At 40.1% G+C, this 18,845-nt stretch overlaps 1 protein-coding gene across 1 annotated transcript in view; it reads right to left on the bottom strand.

Moving 5' to 3' along the window:
- The window catches only part of LOC122802434, a 1,151,271-nt gene that overhangs the window by 966,301 nt on the left and 166,125 nt on the right, over positions 1–18,845 (bottom strand). The gene's annotated exons all lie outside the window — the stretch shown is intronic.

An 18,845-nucleotide genomic window follows, 5' to 3' on the forward strand; every position in this document is an offset into this window, starting at 1 on the left:
AGTTAGGGAATTGCTACATTTATCTGGGCAATGATTTTAATAAAAGTGTACAAAGCTTTATATTAAAAAACGTTCCAAATAAATGCAGATACACTGCTGCAAATTGCATGGTGGCATTTAATTCACCAGATGCTGCAATACAATACAATATAGTGGCAAAACACTTTAAAGTTGGGCATTAACATGAATACATATCCTCTAAGATTATTTTGCGGAAAGACTATGCAGATATATACATAGTGTAAAAATCCAAAGGGTGACAGATGTCAGTGGTAAGTTGCACAGAAAAAAAACTGTTTGTACAAAGTGGATATCTGATGTACTGTGGGTTATAGAGGGTGATGTATTAAATTATGAAGGGGCGCCATGTTACTATAAGACTCCTGGTATGACCCATGTTGTTACATCTGAAGCTGCTCTATTTGAATAGGACATCTTTGTTAAGTGTCTAAACATGGCACAGTTACACATCTGTCAGATTTCATGGTTTACCTCTAAACTATCCAGACTGTGGACTTCCAAGATTGCTGCACACAATCAGTGGCATCATTTTAGCTATCCCAGTGTGAAAAAGAAACAAATAAGAGCTGGTAATTCTGCCAGCTTGAGTACAATTCAATTACTGGCTAGTAAGTACACTCCCTGGATGCCATCAAAGAATAAATTTAGAAAACCTGAAAGAAAATCAACTAGAAAAGGTGAAACAAAAACACTGGGAAGAATCCTGTGGCTGTTCCGCAAAAAGCAATTACACCTTCAGCTGTGGTAAAACAATGTCTTCCAGTAATTTAAAAGAAAAAATAAATCAAATGTACTCAGAGGTGATTAAAAATATATATCACTGAAGGAATATGTCAACTTAAATATCAAAAGGTTGGGAAAAACAGAAGCTTTAACTTGCTATTCAAATGAACAAAACTACAAAAAATCAGAGGTTGAAATGAAGCGAAAAGGCTGACTAAATATGAGACTTCTCAAGATGAGCTGTTTCAAAAAATTGTAAAGTTAGAAGACGGAGTATGTAGAAAAAACCTGAGATTTTCTGCCTTACTAGAGAAACTGGGTGGAAAAGACTATATTAATTTTATGAAAGCACAAATAATAACTGGACTAGTATTCCACAGCAGTATTTGTTAACTGAAAGGCATATCAAGTATATGCTCCAAACCAGGCCACGTGAAAGCAACCAGGAACTGTATTAGTAAATATGCAATCATACCAGCAGAAAGAGTTGATATTGACAAAACCGTGGAAGAAGGAGAAATTATTAAAAACTGGAGACAGCAGGGAGCTTGTGTAAAATGATTATTTAATGTACAACAGGACAGAAAGAAGTTTATCCCAGCAATCAGAGAATGTTGAGAGGCAGATGTTAGCTTCACCTGCTAAAACCAATTGTCTGAAGAATCTTTTTCCTGAAAGATCAAAGACAATTTTGATGCAGAACAGGTTTAGGAGGAAATACAAAAGTTTATACAACATAACATGAGCCATAAAACAGAAGGGGTCTGTGCTTCTCATTCTTCTGACAATAAGCTCACAGAGAGACTTTCCAGTGAAACCTTTTCCAATGTTCCAAAGGAAAACACTTGAGAGACAACTAGAAACACATAAGTTGACTACAAAAATCAGAAGAACATTGGATTTGACCCATAGTCTGGTGTTAGGAGATTGAGACAAATATGAAGAAGACCAGCAACACTGAAATTACTGAATAAATTTGAGATTATAAAGCATCAATTGCATTTGTGAAATATGGCTTTGCAAGAAAATGAGGCTGAGAAAAATTGGACTTTTGTTGACTGGTGGGTGGACTGTAAAGCATATAACCAACTTTGTGTCATTAATGCTTAAAAGGACACTTAAAGGGAAAAAGAGTAAAAAGTAACTCAAATGTTCAGCTGTAGTCAAAAGTCTGCAGCTAACGGCAGTTGTACATTCTGTTCTTTTCTGGGTGAAATGGACAGAGATTCTTTCATGCATTTGCACAGATGTTAGATTTTTTTCCCTCATTGCTGACTGTTTCCATGGAGATAAGCTCTCTATGGGTGCAAGCAATTAATCTTGAGAGCGTTGAGCATACTTTCTGAGGGAACTGAAACATTTAAAAGTAAAAGGGTAAGTAGTTCAGTAAAAAATATTAAAAATATTGGACGTGAATAAGAGATAGCAGCTTCCCTAGCAATCTTAATACTTTAGTACATTTATTATAACAGTGTATAATTTAGTTTTATTTAAAGATAATCAGTGCACTTTTTCTTAAGGTAAAAGTTAGTGTTTTCTGAAAGCATACAAGCTGTTTTTTCTCATCTGGGAGGAGAACAGAGATAAGAAAAGCACAGACACTGATCACTGTAAGTTGGAACACAGGCTGCAACATGCACTTTAGCATGGATAACCTTAATTTTAGGTTATGTAATTCCTGTGGGTGCAACTGTTAATTTGGGGCAATTGTTCCTATCTGGAGGGTTAAACATATTTCTTGAAGATGCACATAGTTTTGTGCATTTGTTCTAAGTTAACAGGTTACAGGGGCGTTCTGAGAATGTATTTAGCTTTTTGTTTTAGAGATTTCATTAAAACAAAAAGTCTTGAAAATATCAAGTAGGTTCACATAAGTAGATAAGAAAAACAACTGTATAAAAGATCAGCCTACCAAAAATCTGTGTGTGCATGTAGCACAAAAGATAGAAATACACATTCAAAAAACTGTTATGTATAATAGGTAAGAACAATAACTTCTCATCATAACTGCTTAAACTACCCATATTATCATGCAATATAAAAGGCCTTACAGGTACATTAGGTAATGCAGAGTGTGAATAGCAATGTTGCAGGGGACATATTTGGAGAGGAATGAGCATGTGAATTTGATAAGAAAGGATTTCAAGATGGATATTCAGCAGAGCACCAGGAACAAAAGAAAAGAGGAGCAATTATACTAATTGCTAGAGCAGCTCTAATAATGATGGGAGGATATTAATGGCAGATTTGTGTTACTAAGAGGCTAAAGGCAAAGAAGGAGGATTACGCTGGCACGTATTTATATTCTACCAAAAACTACTCTTATGGAGCTTAAGAAAATTTTGGGAGAAATAATCAACTTTCATCAGGGAATGTTACTTATAAGTGAGGACTGGAACTTAATTTGCAACAGTGGGAAAATGTAACAAAAGGGGGTACATTTCTGAAAAAAATTATGAAAATATTTGTTATGGAAGAATTAAACTCAGTAGTAGGAACCCAGACAGAATTTACATATAAAGGTACAATAACTGGGCTAGACTAGACAGAAATTATAATTTGCAGAAATGTGTGCAATTAATTGAAAACTTCAGCAAACATGCAATAACAATTTCAGATCATGTACCAATACAAATTAAGATAAAATGCAGGATAATGAAGTAAAAATTATATTGGTGCTTTCCCACCTCCCTGTTATAAAGAGAAGAATTTGGCAGTGGAAAGTATTTAAGAGTTATTACCGAAAATAGAAATTTCTTTAGAGGTTATAGCTAGGAAGTAGGATAAAATGAAAATGGAGTTTAAAAATAGCATAGAAATAAAATAAAAAGAGATATGGTTAAGAAGTAATAGGAATTATTTGTAGGGGCTAACAAAGGTTAAAGTATTGCAGAATAAGAGGAATCTCACAGAATTAGAAAAGGCACAACTGCAGAGTGCTAAAGAGAAAATAAGGGACTGTCTGGATAATATGCATGAGTTTAGAAAGATTGCTGTTAAGCAATTATTTTTGATAATAACTCCACAGTACAAACACTTTTAGCACAACAACTTAGGCAGCAGAAAGTAGAAAGGTTTGTCACCAAAAGTACAGTTGTGTAAGTTGAAGTTAATAGAACAGTAGATTTTTGAATGGTCGCTGCTGCATAGCCTTAGTTATATGGGTTATATCCTGCCAAGGATATAACAGCCAGTCAGCTTCCAAAGCTTTAGGGCACCTTCCATGCATCCAAACTGTCAAGCAGCTCAATCTGAGCTGACTAAAAGACAAATGTGGGTGCAAAGCCCTTTAGAGCTTTCCTGCCAGCAGAGAGGGATGCTGAGCCATGAAAGGAATATGCTAGAAACAACAAAAATAAATGTTTACACCCTTGCATAAAAAAACACACCAAAAACAAGATGATTGAGGGAGGGAGCAGCTACTGCAGCAGTGATCATTCAAACATATACTGCTATGATAGGTTTAACGTACATGTCCATACTATGCTCATCATATTGATCACTTCTGCAGTACCCTTAGTTTTATGGTTAGATTACTATAGATAACTACATTTAGGAGGTGGAAAGAGAAGAGTCCAGAAACCCCTGGAGAATGGTCCTAGCAAAGCTTGATATGGACTTAGATAAGGAATCAAGCTTATAGTACTTTGTAAAAATATGTACAAAGGACCAAGTCACAGCTTCTAGAATATTTCTAGAATCCAACCCTTTCAGAAAAGCCAAAGAAGAAGCTAAGGCCCTGGTAGAGTGGGCCTTGAAACTGTCTTAGGAAACCATTTGGAAATAAGTCTGTTTTGACACTGGTTGTCCCTTCGGGTTACCTTCACAAGAAATAAACAATTGATCCAAAGATCTGAAAGATTTCGTTCTAATATAGTAACTCAGTTGTCTATAGACATCCAAGGTATGAAGTATCCTTTCTCCCTCATTTTAGGTTCATTAAAGAAAACAGAGAGATGGAAGGTCTGGCTTAAAGTAATCTTCGATAATACCTTAGCCATAAAAAGAGGATTAGTTCTAAAATGAACTCTTTCCCTGTGGAAAGCGAGATAGGGTTGACTCACCATAAGAGCTTGCAGCTCAGAAACTCATCTTACAGAGGTCACAGCAATCAGTATAAATGTTTTCCATGTTAAGAACCTCAATTTAGTCAGATTATCTAGTTCAAAGGAAGCAAATGTTAGCTTCTCTAACACAGAATTAAGATCCCTAGGAGGGTCCACTGGTTTATTTGGAGACCTCTTATGCAAAAACCCCTTTCAAGAACATGTTGATGTGAGACTGCCTTGAAAAAGGAGGATCCATGGGAAGACATGCTGAAATGTCAGACAAAAACACATTGATTGAGGAATAAGAAAGGTCATAGAATAGTAACTAACACAAATACTGTAGAAATAGACAACAACTAGCCCTGAATGGGTGCTGGTTATGTCGCTGACACAAACTAAAAAACCTTCGCCATTTGCTAATATATGATTTTATGGTAGCAGGCTGTCTTGCCTTCATTAGTACCACCTGCATGTCATCAGTAAAAAAAGTACCTAAAAGGAATTAAGACCCTTTCATCCAGGCAGCTGAAGTTGATTAGGGTCGGGATGTATCAAACACCCCTGGATCTTGTGTGAGTTGGACCTGCTTAGCTTGTCTGACACACAATTTTGCTCAGAGAATGTAGGATGTCTGCAGAATGAGATTGTACTGTGAAGTTATATCCCAAGCTAACATGGCTAGTCTGCAATGGAGGATAGGACCTGGTTCTCCCTATTGTCTGAAACCACTTGAAGAGGTCTTGGGGACCAAAGATGGTTCAGACAGTTGAGTGCCTTTATCAGGGCAAGCATCTCCTAGATATTTATGTGCTTTTATCTGTCCTTGGTGGCCCAGACCTCTGCACTTTTATTCCTCCTGAAATTGCTCCCCATGCAAAGTCTGAAGGGTCTGTGGTGAATGACCGCCCTGGAGCAGGGATGGAGATGGTGAGACTTGGATTTAAGAATATTTGTCATCTCCACCAAAAGATCTCTTTTCTGACAAACCCCAGCACTGGGATTTGAAATGATAATGAGTGTTGATGCCAGGACCAAAGAGATTTCAAATACCACTATATCCTTCTCATGTGGAGTGTTGCCCGGGGTATCATGAGAATCATAGATGCCATGAGACCCAAAATCCTGAGGTATTCTCCAGCAGTGACTGAAGTCTGAGCTGAAAACCTTAGAAACAGATCTAAATAAAGATCTATTTTTTTTTTCCTGCGGAAGAAATGCTATTTGAACTGAGGTGTCTAGTTGACATCCCAGGAATATAATCTTGTGTGAGGGAGTCAAAGACTTATGAATGTTCTCTTGGAATTCCAGTTTGTGTAAGAGATCTTTCACCCAAGAGAGAGAGAGATTCATGACACTTTGAAAGATACTGCAAATATAAGCAAGTCATCTAAATATGGAAACACATAGCTACTCTCTAGCCTACAAGAGCTGTTAATTGAGCTAGACACTTTGTGAACACTCTTGGTGCAGTGGATAGTCCAAAAGATAAGGCAAAAACTGATATGATCTAGACACACAAAACCATAAGAAGCATCTGAAGCCTGGATGAATAGGGATGTGAAGAACAGGTGGAAAAGAAAATAATCTGATCTGGGGGGAAGAGGAATGACCCCCCCCCCAAAAAAAAAAGAAGGAATTTCCTGCCACTACCTTCGTAATCTTGCTGAATGAATTGCAGGGCCCATTTGTCTGAAACAATGTGTTGTCAAAGAGCAAAACAGAGCTTTAGACTTTCTGGAAGATAAAAAGGGCCGGGGGGGGGGGGTCACAAGGTCTTGAAAAGTCATTCAGATCTGGCACTGTCTTTGGTTTTAGGAGGTTCAAGACTTCTCTTTGGTACCCCAATGACATTTATTCTTAAATGTCTGTTTACCTGAATTTATTTGTCAAAACTGAATGAGGAGAAAATCCATTGAACAATTTGGAAAAGCAAATATGAAAAATCTTAGATTTCCTGGATCAGCTTTCCTCACTTTTGATACCCTCTGCAGCAGTGGGGCCAAACACTAAATCTCTATTGACTGGAGAATTTACAATCTCATTTTTAAGATAACCTGGGAAGTTCTGAAAATGCAGCCATGCAAATCTCATTAAAATAGTACCAGTGGCCATTGCCCTAGAAGAAGTATCGACAAGGTCACACATACTGAAAACAAGTGACCTGTGCAACAGAAGAAACTAAGTTATTTAAAACAGACGAAACTGCAGATAAAACATTCCTCATACTTTCACACTTTATCAGAATAAACTAACACATGAGCCTGACAATTAAAAATTCTGAAAATCAAAGTTGCTGCAAAAGTGTATACTTTTTTCTACACCCATCAATAATTTAACATCCTTATCAGAAAGAGTAGGATTGGAATTATCTAAGTGCTTAGCAGCAGTGGGGTCAACTAAAGCAATAGTTGCTCAGTCAGGTTTGGGAATAATGTATAACATTTTAAAGTTGAGGAACTTTATACATCCTATCTGCCTTTTTAGGGGCAGCTGGCTGACTAGCAGGAAAATAGCAGGCAGTAAAACACACATCCTCTAAAGCCAACAGAACAGGAGGAATGGGTATGGGTTCTGGAAAATCCTTCTGTGACAATTCATAGTATTTTCTGAGGGACTGAGAAACCTCAGTGTTCTCCTACTGAAAACAGTGGCACATTCTAGCAAAAGTATGAGAGAAAGAGAAACCACCCACAGCGAGAAATCAGACACTGAGCTCTCCTTTGAGTCTGAATCAGAAATCAGAGTTTGAATCAGAAATCTGAGGGAAAAAAACTGTGTCCGTCCCTGCATCTTCCTGTTCAGAATCGGAGAATAGGAATTCTTCCTTCTTTTACCAGAAACTACTTTACAAGAAGGATCAATAGCCTGACTTAATCCTTGAGCCAGACCCAGTAAACTACTTCTAGCCAAAGAAATTTGAGAAGAGTAGATACATGCTTGGTTTTCTATTTCTTTTTGACAGGAAAAAAACGGGGCCAACAAATGGCACCACCAGAATCACCCACCTGCAGCTGAAGCAAATTGCTAGTCTGCTTTGGTGAGAAAGGCTGTTTGCTTAACTTTTTCTTTTTGTGTCTGGAAGAAGGATCGGTAATGGGATGTGAAGTCTTTTCCATGGTCACGGTGAAAATGGTGCCTCTTTCCAAGGGAAGACCAGCAGTAATTGCCAGTAAACACTACCAGTCCATAAACACTATGCCAGCCCTACAAAAGAAAAAATAAACACATTTTTCCATAGAAAAAAAATTTCAGTTAATTTACACTACTTTTAAACTGGCAGACAATTGAGTAGACCATTTAAAAGTATGTTACAGTATTCAGACAGTTAAAACAAAACACTGCTAGCATTACAATAACTTTCATGAAGTGATAAAACATCAACAAATTTAAGAAAATGGAAGCTTTTTCCCCAAAGGAAACTTCTATGCCCAGCAAAGGAAAGCACAAGCCAACTATCAATTCTCAAAAGCCTCAGAGAAGCATACTCTTTGGCAACAGTAAAGCTCTGAAGGGCTTTGTGCCCAAAGCTGTCTTTTAGTCAGCCCAGATCAGGCTGCCTGACAGTTTGGGTGCATAGAAGGTGCCCTGAGCCTTTTGAAGCTAGCCTGCTATTATATACTTGGCAGGATATAACCCATATAGCTACGGCTAGTGCAGCAGTAATCAGCATGTTCAACATCTGAGCTAGACACATCGTAAACTTTCTTGGTGCTGTGGATATTTCAGATAGTTCAAAGTTAAAGCAAAAAACTGAAAATATGATCCAGATGCATTATCACAAACAGGTTTAGGAAATAAAGAAAGATCCAGAACCGTTCTCCAAGCATTTTGTTACTTTAGCACTAAGAACATCCTTACATAAAAACCCTTCCCCACCTGGATAGGAGGGGCTGGTTCTATCACTCCTTGGGACAGCATATGATATAGAACCAGTGGAAAAAAAAGAACTTAAGTACTTTCCATAACATTCCATTTCTGTTGTCCATTTTCATTCTTCCTGAACCGTTGGATCCGGATCTGACCCTCAGATCCAACTAGGCCACTTTTATTGCTCATGGAAGCTCTAGCTCTTCTCTTACCCATAATAATAATAATAATAATAATACCCATACCTTACCTCAGATCTTGTTTGCTCAGCTTTAGTCAATATAGAAAACAACAAATACCAGTATTTGGAGCTCAAATGAAGAAACATTGGTTCCTCTAGCATCTTCTGATCTTCCAGAAGTGAAACTGGTAGGGGGTCAGAGGGAGGGAAGTTGAGGAAGAATGAAAATGGACAACACAGATGGAATGTTATGGTGAGTGCATAACTTCTTTATCTGATGTTGTAATTTTCATTAATTCCTCCACCATTGGGACAGAACTCTAAGGAACGATATTCCTAAGCACCATTGAGCCAAAGGATGCTCTTCCCCTAGAGACCGGATCCAATTTGTAATCAATAAAGGTATGAGGATTAGCATAAGTTCCAGCTGCACATATATCGTCCAAGGAAGGTCTGGATAAAAATACTGAACAGGATGCCATAGACCTGGTAAAATTAGCTTTTAGAGGTTTTGACAAAGTCAAACCTACTTTTTGGTAAACAAAAGAAATACAGTCAGTTAACCATTTAGCTAAGGTTACTTTGGTAACTGGTTTGCCCAATTTTGAATCCAAAAATGAGACATATAATTGATCTGATTTCCTGAAAATTTTTGTCCTGTGTAGGTAAAAATGTAACTGCTTGAGAACATCCAACAGATGCAGCATATACTCAGCTTTGTTTGAAAAATATGGAAAGAAAACTGGAAGACTGATCGTCTGATTAATATTGGAGTTTGCACCACCTTAGGAAGAAAGGATGAGTTTATTCATAAGGATACCCTATCTTTATGAAAAATCAAATAAGGAGGTTTAAAAGATAGGGCTTGAAGATCTGATACTCTTTTAGCAGATGAAATGGTCACTAAAAAGAGAGTTAAAAATTTCAGTTCACATTTGGCTGACAGTTCAAAAGAAGACGGGGTCAAAGATTGCAAAACTAAATTCAAATCCCATGGGAGAGTTAGATCTTTAAAAAGGGAACTAAGAAGAAAGGTTCACCTTATAAAGACCTTGCAAATCTTGAAAGAATCTAAAGACAAATTGTTTACTCCAATGTAAAAATTAGAAATGGCAGCTAGTTGTACCTTAACAGCTGAAGAACTAGCAAGTTCATTAAAAACTGTAGTTAAAAAGTCTAGAACCTTAGGTAATGGCACTAAGAAAGGATCAATGCCATTCTGCTGCAACCAAATTGCAAACCTTTTCCACTTACTCCTCACTAATTGGTCTCAGATCTGATATCTGATCTGACTTGGATGCTTTCCAAGACTTAGGATCTGAGTCTCGAGCTCCTCCCTCTACCCATAATGCACCATACCTTCCTCAACTCCCCAGATCAAATTTGTTGCCCTATAAAATGGGTTGTTACAAATATAGATAAAGTGTATGAGGCTCAAACCTGAAACCCAAGGGTTCTGAATTCCTCCAAGCACTTCACAAAAGCACCAGGTCAGGGGAGGGATGGGAGGGAAGTGAGGAGGAATGAAAATGGACAACAGAGATGCTAGGTATGATGAGTACATAACTTTTCAATCTGATGTTGTCCTTTTCATTTCGCCTCACTGATGGGTGAGAGTTCCCAGCTATGAAATTCCTGGTGAAAATTTTATTTTATCGAGGTGCTGCTTCTGTGCTGTGCTGTACTGGAACTTGCTAGACTGGACTCAAAGTCTTCTTAAGATACAGTCTTGCTGGGTGTTTACTGCTGAATCAGAGAGACAGAGTTTTGCATGAATGCATCTGTAGTCTGCTTAAAGCACCAAGCCTTCCAAATTGCACACTAATAAAGAAATATACTTTGCAGCACAATACTATTTCACTGTAAGCATAGTTACTAATAAATAACTTATTTTTATAACAAACAATGTACGGCTGTAGTTTACAAATTTAATGTGCAAAGTGTTTCCTTCACAAACTGACATGGATGATGGATTTATGGCTTTTCATTCTCCAGTTACCTCGGAACCTAAGTTCCTACAAAATAGCTCTAACATATAAAGTCTTATATATCCTTTCTGTCACGCACTTCAAATTTTGTTTTTCTCTTTGTATCTTTTTTTGGGCTTTTGAGGGAAATCACATAATGTCTGTTTTTAAACTTTTCTATTGTTCTTTTGTGAAACCATTTAAGCACTTCTGCTGATGTGAGAATTTGCCTTTTAGAATTGTTTTCTGTTGATTCTATAAAAAGCCATATCCATTTATCTGTGAGGAATTACATCAAGCTTTTCTTAATATTGTGACAAACATGTATTTTAGAAAATATCTTGAAGAAAACACATACTACTGATATAAAAACATGTCCATTAACAGAAGTCTGTAAGGAAACATCTGTGTGTCCATTAATAGATCTGCAAACATGAGAAAAGCATGTAATACTTGCTTTCCAGAATTGCTTTTTAGGCTTTTTTCTGCTGATGCTGTGAAGAAGCCTGTCTGTTATACATATAATACGGATGCCCATTTTATATTACTAATCTCTATACCAACATTAAAGCAAACTTTTTATTCTATGCTTTATCTTTTAGCATATTTACAGCAGAATTAATTTCAATCTTTTATTCACTGTTAAATACACTATAACACCTGGGTGGTCCTTAAGGAAGGATGTGCCGGAGCATGGCTGAGCCAAAGGACGCCCTGCTCCTGGAAACAATATCCAATTTATAATGTGCAACAAAGGTATGAGTCTTAGAGCAAGTGGCTGCGGCACAAACTTCATCAATAGAAGCTCTGGAAGAGAAGGCAGATGAAGTACCCATGAACTACCACATAGGCGGTAGTCTACTTAACACCGAAAGTGTGATAAGAGACCTTGGGACACAGGTGGACAGTAGTCTCTCCTTTGATAATCACATCACCACAGTAGTCAGGAAATAATTCTACGTGGCACACCTCATCACAAAAGGTTTCTCATCCAGGAAAAAAGTGGTCATTGTTCTCCTTTACTCATCACTCATTAGACCCATTATAGAGTACAACGCCCCTTTTAGTATGTACCTCACAAGACATCTACAACAACTGGAAAGGCCACAGAAATACCTCACAAAGAGGATTACCGGCCTCAAACAGATGCCCTACGCAGATCGTCTCAAAAAAACTCCAGCTTTACTCTGTCACATATCGCCTTTTCAGAGGCGATCTCTGCCTAGCATACAAAGCTATGTCAAACCCAGAGTTGTTGGACATGCTCCACGTAAAGAAATCCCAATTCCTCTGAGCTACAAGCTCTAGGGACATAAACCTTGTCACCACAATAAACAGAACATGCTGGAGGGATAGATTCCTATCTCAGAGACTTCCCATACTCTGGAACAAACTACCTGTCTATATCAAACAAAGCTCCTCATTAACACTCTTCAAGAAAAATCTTGATGATTGGATGTGAGATAGGAAATTCACCCCTGGGATCACGTCTGTGGCTCTGCTTGACAGGGGCACAGGAAAATAATTTTCTTGTGTGGCAAAAGCCAGGGTACTGTTTGCCTAGGCTTATATAGGCCCTAGGGCCAATAGCCTAGTGCCTACCTATGAACCTATGAACCTATAAGTAGCCATAGCCATAGTGGAATGAGCCCTTGGAGGTTGGGGCAAGTCTATACCTCTCTCAGAGTAAAAGAATGAAATGCAGTCTGTTATCCATTTAGCTAAAGTAATTTTTGAAACTGCCTGTCCTGACCGGCTTGCTGAGAAGGACACAAATAGCTGATCAGATTTCCTAAGTCTCTGTTCTCTGCAGGTAGAAATATAATTGTCTGTGAACATCCAGGAGAACTAAAAGGTATTCACATTTGTTCGAAAAGTTGGGAAGGAAAACTGGCAACTGAACTGATTGGTTAATGTTTGACTCCATGGCCACCTTAGGTATGAAAGAAGGATTTGTTCTTAAGGAAGCTCTACCTTTGTGAAAAATGATGTAAGGAGGTTTGGCTAACAAAGTCTGAAGTTCCAATATTCTCTTAGCGGAAGTAATAGCTACTAAGAAGATAGTTTTCTGAGAAAGAAATTTTATGGCACAAGAATTTGCCAGTTCAAAAGGCTTCTGAGTGAGTCCTTGCAGTACCGCCATAAGATCCCAAGGGGGAGAGAGATCTTTAATAGGAAGTCTAAGATGAAGCACTCCCTTCATGAAAGCCTTAAATAGTTTGGAAGAAAAAAGGGATGAATTTCTCTTCCCAGCATGCAAACTGGATATGGCATCCAGTTGGAGTTTGATAGTGGAGAAACTAGTTCCTTCTTGAAAAAGACTGTTAAGAAAAAGGAGAACAGATGCTGTGGGTGCTGAGAAAGGATCAATATTTTCCTTTGACGCCCAAATACAGAACCTCTTCCACTTACTTTTGTGGGCCTTTTTAGTGGAAGCTCCCTGAGAGGCCAGGATGATGTCACATATGGAGGGGGCGAGCCTGGACTTTATTGGAATTGGAGAAACCATGTGGTCAACTTAAGGGAGTGAAGATTGGGAGTCTGTGTTTCTGATGGGTGAGATATGAGATCCTGTATGGGATCTGGGATCCAGAATCCAAGGTGTAAACTTGAGTTGAGACCAAAGAGAGTGGAACCACACCTAGCAAGGCCAGAAAGGGGCAAGGAGGATTAAGGAACTCTTCAAACTGTTGGCCTTCTGTAAAACTTTGGGATCAATGGTAACGGGGAGATAAGCATAAAGGAGACTCGGGGGCCAATTGTAGATTAGAGCATCCCACGGTGACACCACCTCCAAGGTATCAGAGCAAAATATGTGTTGCACTTGAAGTTTAGGGGAGAGGCAAAGAGGTCACAACAATGCTGGCCCCAATGGCTGAATATTTTGTTCGCTACTGATTGTTTGATGGCCACTCATGAGGAATAAAATTTGACCTGCTGAGTCTGTCTGCTAGAAGATTAGTTACCCCTGGAATGTGTGTTGCAATCTGAAAATGGTCTGAAGATATCATCCATTCCCAAACTCTCATGGACTCCCTGCGCAACAGGTAAGAATGGGTTCCTCCTTGTTTGTCGATGTACCAGACTACTGAGATGTTGTCTGAGTGAACTGCAATCATTCCCATATGGAGAACATCCTGGAAGGCTTGCAAAATAAGGAGGACTTCTCTCATCTCTAATACAATGATATGCAATTTGGTCTCTACAGGCAACTATGTGGCTTGCACCATCTTCCCTAGGAAGTCCCCCCCCCCCCATAATGGGAATTGTCTGTGATCACTCTGGCTATGGCTGGGAGAAGAGAGAAGAATCTGCCTAGAGAAAGGTCATGTGATTCTAGCCACCACTGTCGATGATTCCTGCAAATCTGAGACAGTTTTATGGGAGTAGACAGTGGGTGAAAAAGCATGGACCATTGAACTGCTATGGTCCACTAGAGAACTCTCATAAAGAATCTCATCAAGAAGACTACAAAATTGCTGCTATCATTGACCCTAGAGTCCATAAAACCAACTTGACCGGTGGTTGCAGGTGATCTAGTACATCTTGAACATACTGACACAGAAATAAAATGAGGTGTATTGGCAAGGAGGTCACTTGTGTCCTTGAATCCAGTTGTGTTCCTATGAACTCTATGTTTTGCACTGGTGTCAAGTTCAGTTTTGCTAGATTTATTGTAAAGGCCATGTGGTTGAAGTTTCCCACTAGACAGTCCCTTGGCTGTATGAAAAGATGTCTTGTCAGTGCAGTAAGGAGCCAATCGTCTAGCTATGGAAACACTTGTAATCCTTTTAGCCTCAGGTGAGCAGCTACAACTGTCAAATACCAAGGGGGGGGGGGCTCTAGTGAGTCCAAAGGGCAGCATCTTGAACTGGTAAGAACTGGTTCCCAGCCGAAAGCACAAATGATTTCTGGAGCACCTGTCGATCCTGATATGATGGTATGCATTTGGAAGATCCATGGAGCATCCAATCATCCTTGCGAAAAAGTGGCAGGATGGACTGAACCTTAACCATTTGGAACTTTAACATCTTGACTAATGATTCAAATTGTTGAGATCCAGAATAGGTTTCAGCTCCCCTGTCTTTTTTGGCACTAAAAAGAAAAGAGAATAAGTTCAGAATCCTCTTTGTTCAGTTGGGACCTCTTGGATGACTCTTTGTTGTAGAAGTTTTTCAACTTCTTTTAGTGTGTGCTCCCTCTGACTGGGTGGAACATCAGGGAGTCTCCTCCTTAGACCTGGAGGAGTTAGGAAAATGGGAATGTAATAGTCTCTGGATATAATACTTAGCACCCAAGAACTGTTTGCTATACTTGCCCAGGCATCTAGGTGCAGAGATAGACGACCCCAACTGCCTCCAGAGATGGCCAGGCAGGCAGCCCTTCAGGAGCGCTGGAAGGGTCTGTCAGGGAAGGGTTCCCAGGAGCCTTGATTCTGCAGACTCCCTCTGCTTCTGGGGTGCCGTCTGCCATTGAAACCTCCCTCTCTGCCTCTAGAGGAAGTATCTTCGTGTGGGTCCTGTAAAGAGCCTTGAGACTTCCTGAACAAAGTCATCTTACCACCTTCTTTTCCTGCAGAAGGTCATCTGAGGAGTGGAAAACTTGATCCCCACAGAAGACAAGGTCTTTCCTTCTTGCTAGATGCAGGTTAGTGTATCTTTCACAGAAGGTCTAAACAACGAGGGCCCATTGAAGGAGGCATTAATGAATGATGCTTTGAAGGGTGCCAAACAAAGTCACATCCCGGCATGTCTTCTGATGGCTATGCCTGTACTAGCTGCTCGTGAGGTGCCTTCTGCCACATGCAAAATTAACATCATGAGGAATTAGAGAGGGAATAAAACAGTAGCCTGTTGGGGAGAAACCTTTTTCAAGACTTCCTCAAACATGGTCTCAGATTCGGAAAGAGAGATGGATAATTTGGTAACCAGGTCTCTCTGCAGATGGGTGAAGTGTTCCAAGTAGTTCAACAACCTCAGAGAGAAATTGGCTGAGGTGTAAATACACTTTCCACAACTGTCTAGCACTCTAGACTCCTTGTTAGGCAGAAGAGCAGTGGAGCTCTGTTCTGCTAGCTCCTTCTTAGTGGCTGCTGCAATGACAATGGCCTTTACACCAATGTGTACAATCTGATGGCAGGCTCAGGAATCTATTGGGGCACTTGGGGATAGACTTGACAGTGTATGGTTCCTTCCAGGCCCGGTGGGAGACTAGATCAATCAGCTCATCTGCCAGGAGAGTCACCCAGGACATAGATGGGCCCATCCCTAAAGCCTCCAGGAACATCAATTCCTCAGAAGGAGATTGGTCAGACCATTCACCTTTCTGCCAGAGGAGGTGGTGATTAGGGATATCCTTCTCCCTCATCAAAATCAGCGTCCTCTGTGACAGACTCCAAAGTGGAGTCTATGTGCCTTCTTTTACACTTTTTCTTTCGAGGGACATCCTACATAGGGTGTTCTGGGGAGGTATTGGGAGAAAGGGAGGACTTCCTGAGGGGAAGTAGTCTGGAGGCTCCTTGGGACAGGCTGATCTTGGACAAGAACGACAGACACAGTGCTCAGATCCAGTGAAGGAAGGGGTTAGATCTTGGGTGTGAGAAGATGACTTTCTAAACCTAGAGGAGGCCCATTCTGCCACCCAGAAGGTTGATGGGCCCAGGGAAGCCCCCTCTGTCTCCCTTGGAACCAAAGTTATTGGAGGGGAGCAGGCAAAACCACCCATGGATCCAAGGCCTCCCAACAGAACTGGACCACAGTGTCGAAGGCTGAAGTTCCAAGGGGAAGCAATGGATTAGACAATGTCAGAGCCTAAGTCAAACCTCTAGAGTCGTTGCCAACATCTCAGATCCAGGACCCACTCTAATCTGACAATAACGGAGCACTGCTAGTCAGGGATACCATCAGAGTCGAGGAAGGAAACTTCCTTGGATCAGACATCAACTCTCTCTAGGACCCTAGCACTTAGGATTTTGAAAACATGGGCTGGATCAGAAAAGGAGTCTGTATGGAAGGAGGAGGTGCACTCACGGATCCGAGATGGGATGGTGATGACAATACCCCCATCTGGATCTGCTCCCTAAGCACCTTCTGCATCATTCTGTACATGTCAGCCTCAGTCAAGCTTTGGGAAGACCTGGAAGAAGCAAAGGATGCATGTCTTGATTTGGTAAGGGTTTGAAGGACCTTCGAGGGAAGAGCTGGTGATACCAGTTCCATCTAGAAGGCTGATGTCAGTCTCCTAACCACTGGATCCAAAGCCCTGGGATCCAAAGAGGAGGTGCCGGGAATGGGGATCCTAAAATGATAACAGGATCAGAGATCTCAGAGGTGCTCGGAGACAAGGAAGATGGATCCAGTTGCACTTTTAGATCTGACCTTAGGAGTCGACACTGACTGATCCAAAGTCATTTGTGTTCGGATCCAAAGTTATATGGGAGGTGCTTAGATCAGATGTCGACTTATCTGAGGCCTTAGCCTTTTTCCTGCCATGCTCCAACTCCCCAGAGGAAGCTGAGAGAGAGTGTTTGGAGCCAGGGGAGGCAGTTGAGCCCCAGAAGTGGCAGACAAAGGCAACAAGCCATTTAAAATTAGCTTGTTTCGGCAGTCAGCTAATGCATGGGGATTGAATGCTGCACACACCACACACTCTACATCCAAATGGTCAAGGCATAGGCAGCAGATGCACTTTTTGTGGGCAACTGAGTTGGGGATCTTATGCCCACAAGAAGCGCATCTCTTGAACCCAGTTAGTTTCTCTGACATAATAGCAAACTACACACAACAAGGCAAACTAGAAACCAGTTAAGCTAATTACCCAGAAAAAATAACAATTAACTTTAACTAGAAAGTTTTTTTGAACATGCCAATGGCATAAAGGAGGAAGGAAGAAAGAAGAGAAGCAGAAAACAGGGAAACCTAATGTCCCCGATGCTTCATTAACTATAAGGGAGGTGAAAAGAGAGGAAAAAAAGCAGTAGTAGTAGTAGTAGCAGTAATAATAATAATAATAATAATAATCAGTCACTAACAACTAGAATTTTTTTTTTCACTTACCTGACCAAAACCACTAGCTCGAGACTGAAACCATGTTTGGACGCAACACACCGCAAACAAGATCTGGGGAGTTGAGGAAGGTATGGTGCATTGTGGGTAGAGGGAGAACCTCAAGACTCAGATCTTAAGTCTTGGAAAGTGGCCGAGTCAATCCGATATCGAGTCCAAGACCCATTAGTGAGAAGTAATTAAAAAGGCTACATCAAATCAATCTGCTGCCCAGCAGGCAGATTGAAAACCAGTTTCAGAGACTGACTTGAAGGGGAGATGGTATGGGAGAGGGGGGGGGGGATAAAGTATGCTGGCATAGTCATTATGAGGTACAGGCCTGTTTTTCTGAAAGATTCCTACTTTTTGTTTGAGCCCTCCTATCATTTCTTTGTATAACCCTGTTTGCTGAATGCTTGCTGGGATTGCTTTCTTTGCATTTTGAAGAGAACTAGGGTTTTTAAAGATTTAGAAAAAGGGTGCTAAAAAGATTTTAGTAATTCCCTGGATTAATTTGCCTCTTTCATCAAACTGTTTTGAGTACCCGAGTAGCAGAAGAACAAAACAAAACCTCTTAATCAAAAGGAGAATTCAAGAATCTCAGATTTTACTTCTTCAAGAAACTGCTGATTACATACCCAGACAAAGCATCTCAAAACAGTAACAGTAGCTGTAGCCCTGAACACAAAGTCAGCACAATCATACACACTCTTTAAAGAATGTTTGGACACATAACAGTAGCAATAACGGGATTCAGAAAAGACCTACCTTCGGGGGCTTCCAGTTCCAGCATCAGCGAGGTAAGAAGTGATAAAATTTAAAACTGCAAACAAGTAAGCAAAAGCACATGTTTTATCCTAGTAACCTTATTGTTGGGACTTGGAACCTCCTAAAACCTCAGTGAAAGCTAAAGTCAGTTTAAATACTTTTTTGGTCCGCCAGCCCAGATGAAAATACCGACCCTGACATGGCAACATCCACAGTGACAGATCCC

Source organism: Protopterus annectens, chromosome 5.part0, assembly GCF_019279795.1.
Source record: "Protopterus annectens isolate FY-2018-M chromosome 5.part0, PAN1.0, whole genome shotgun sequence".
Classification (NCBI taxonomy): Eukaryota; Metazoa; Chordata; order Ceratodontiformes; family Protopteridae; genus Protopterus; species Protopterus annectens.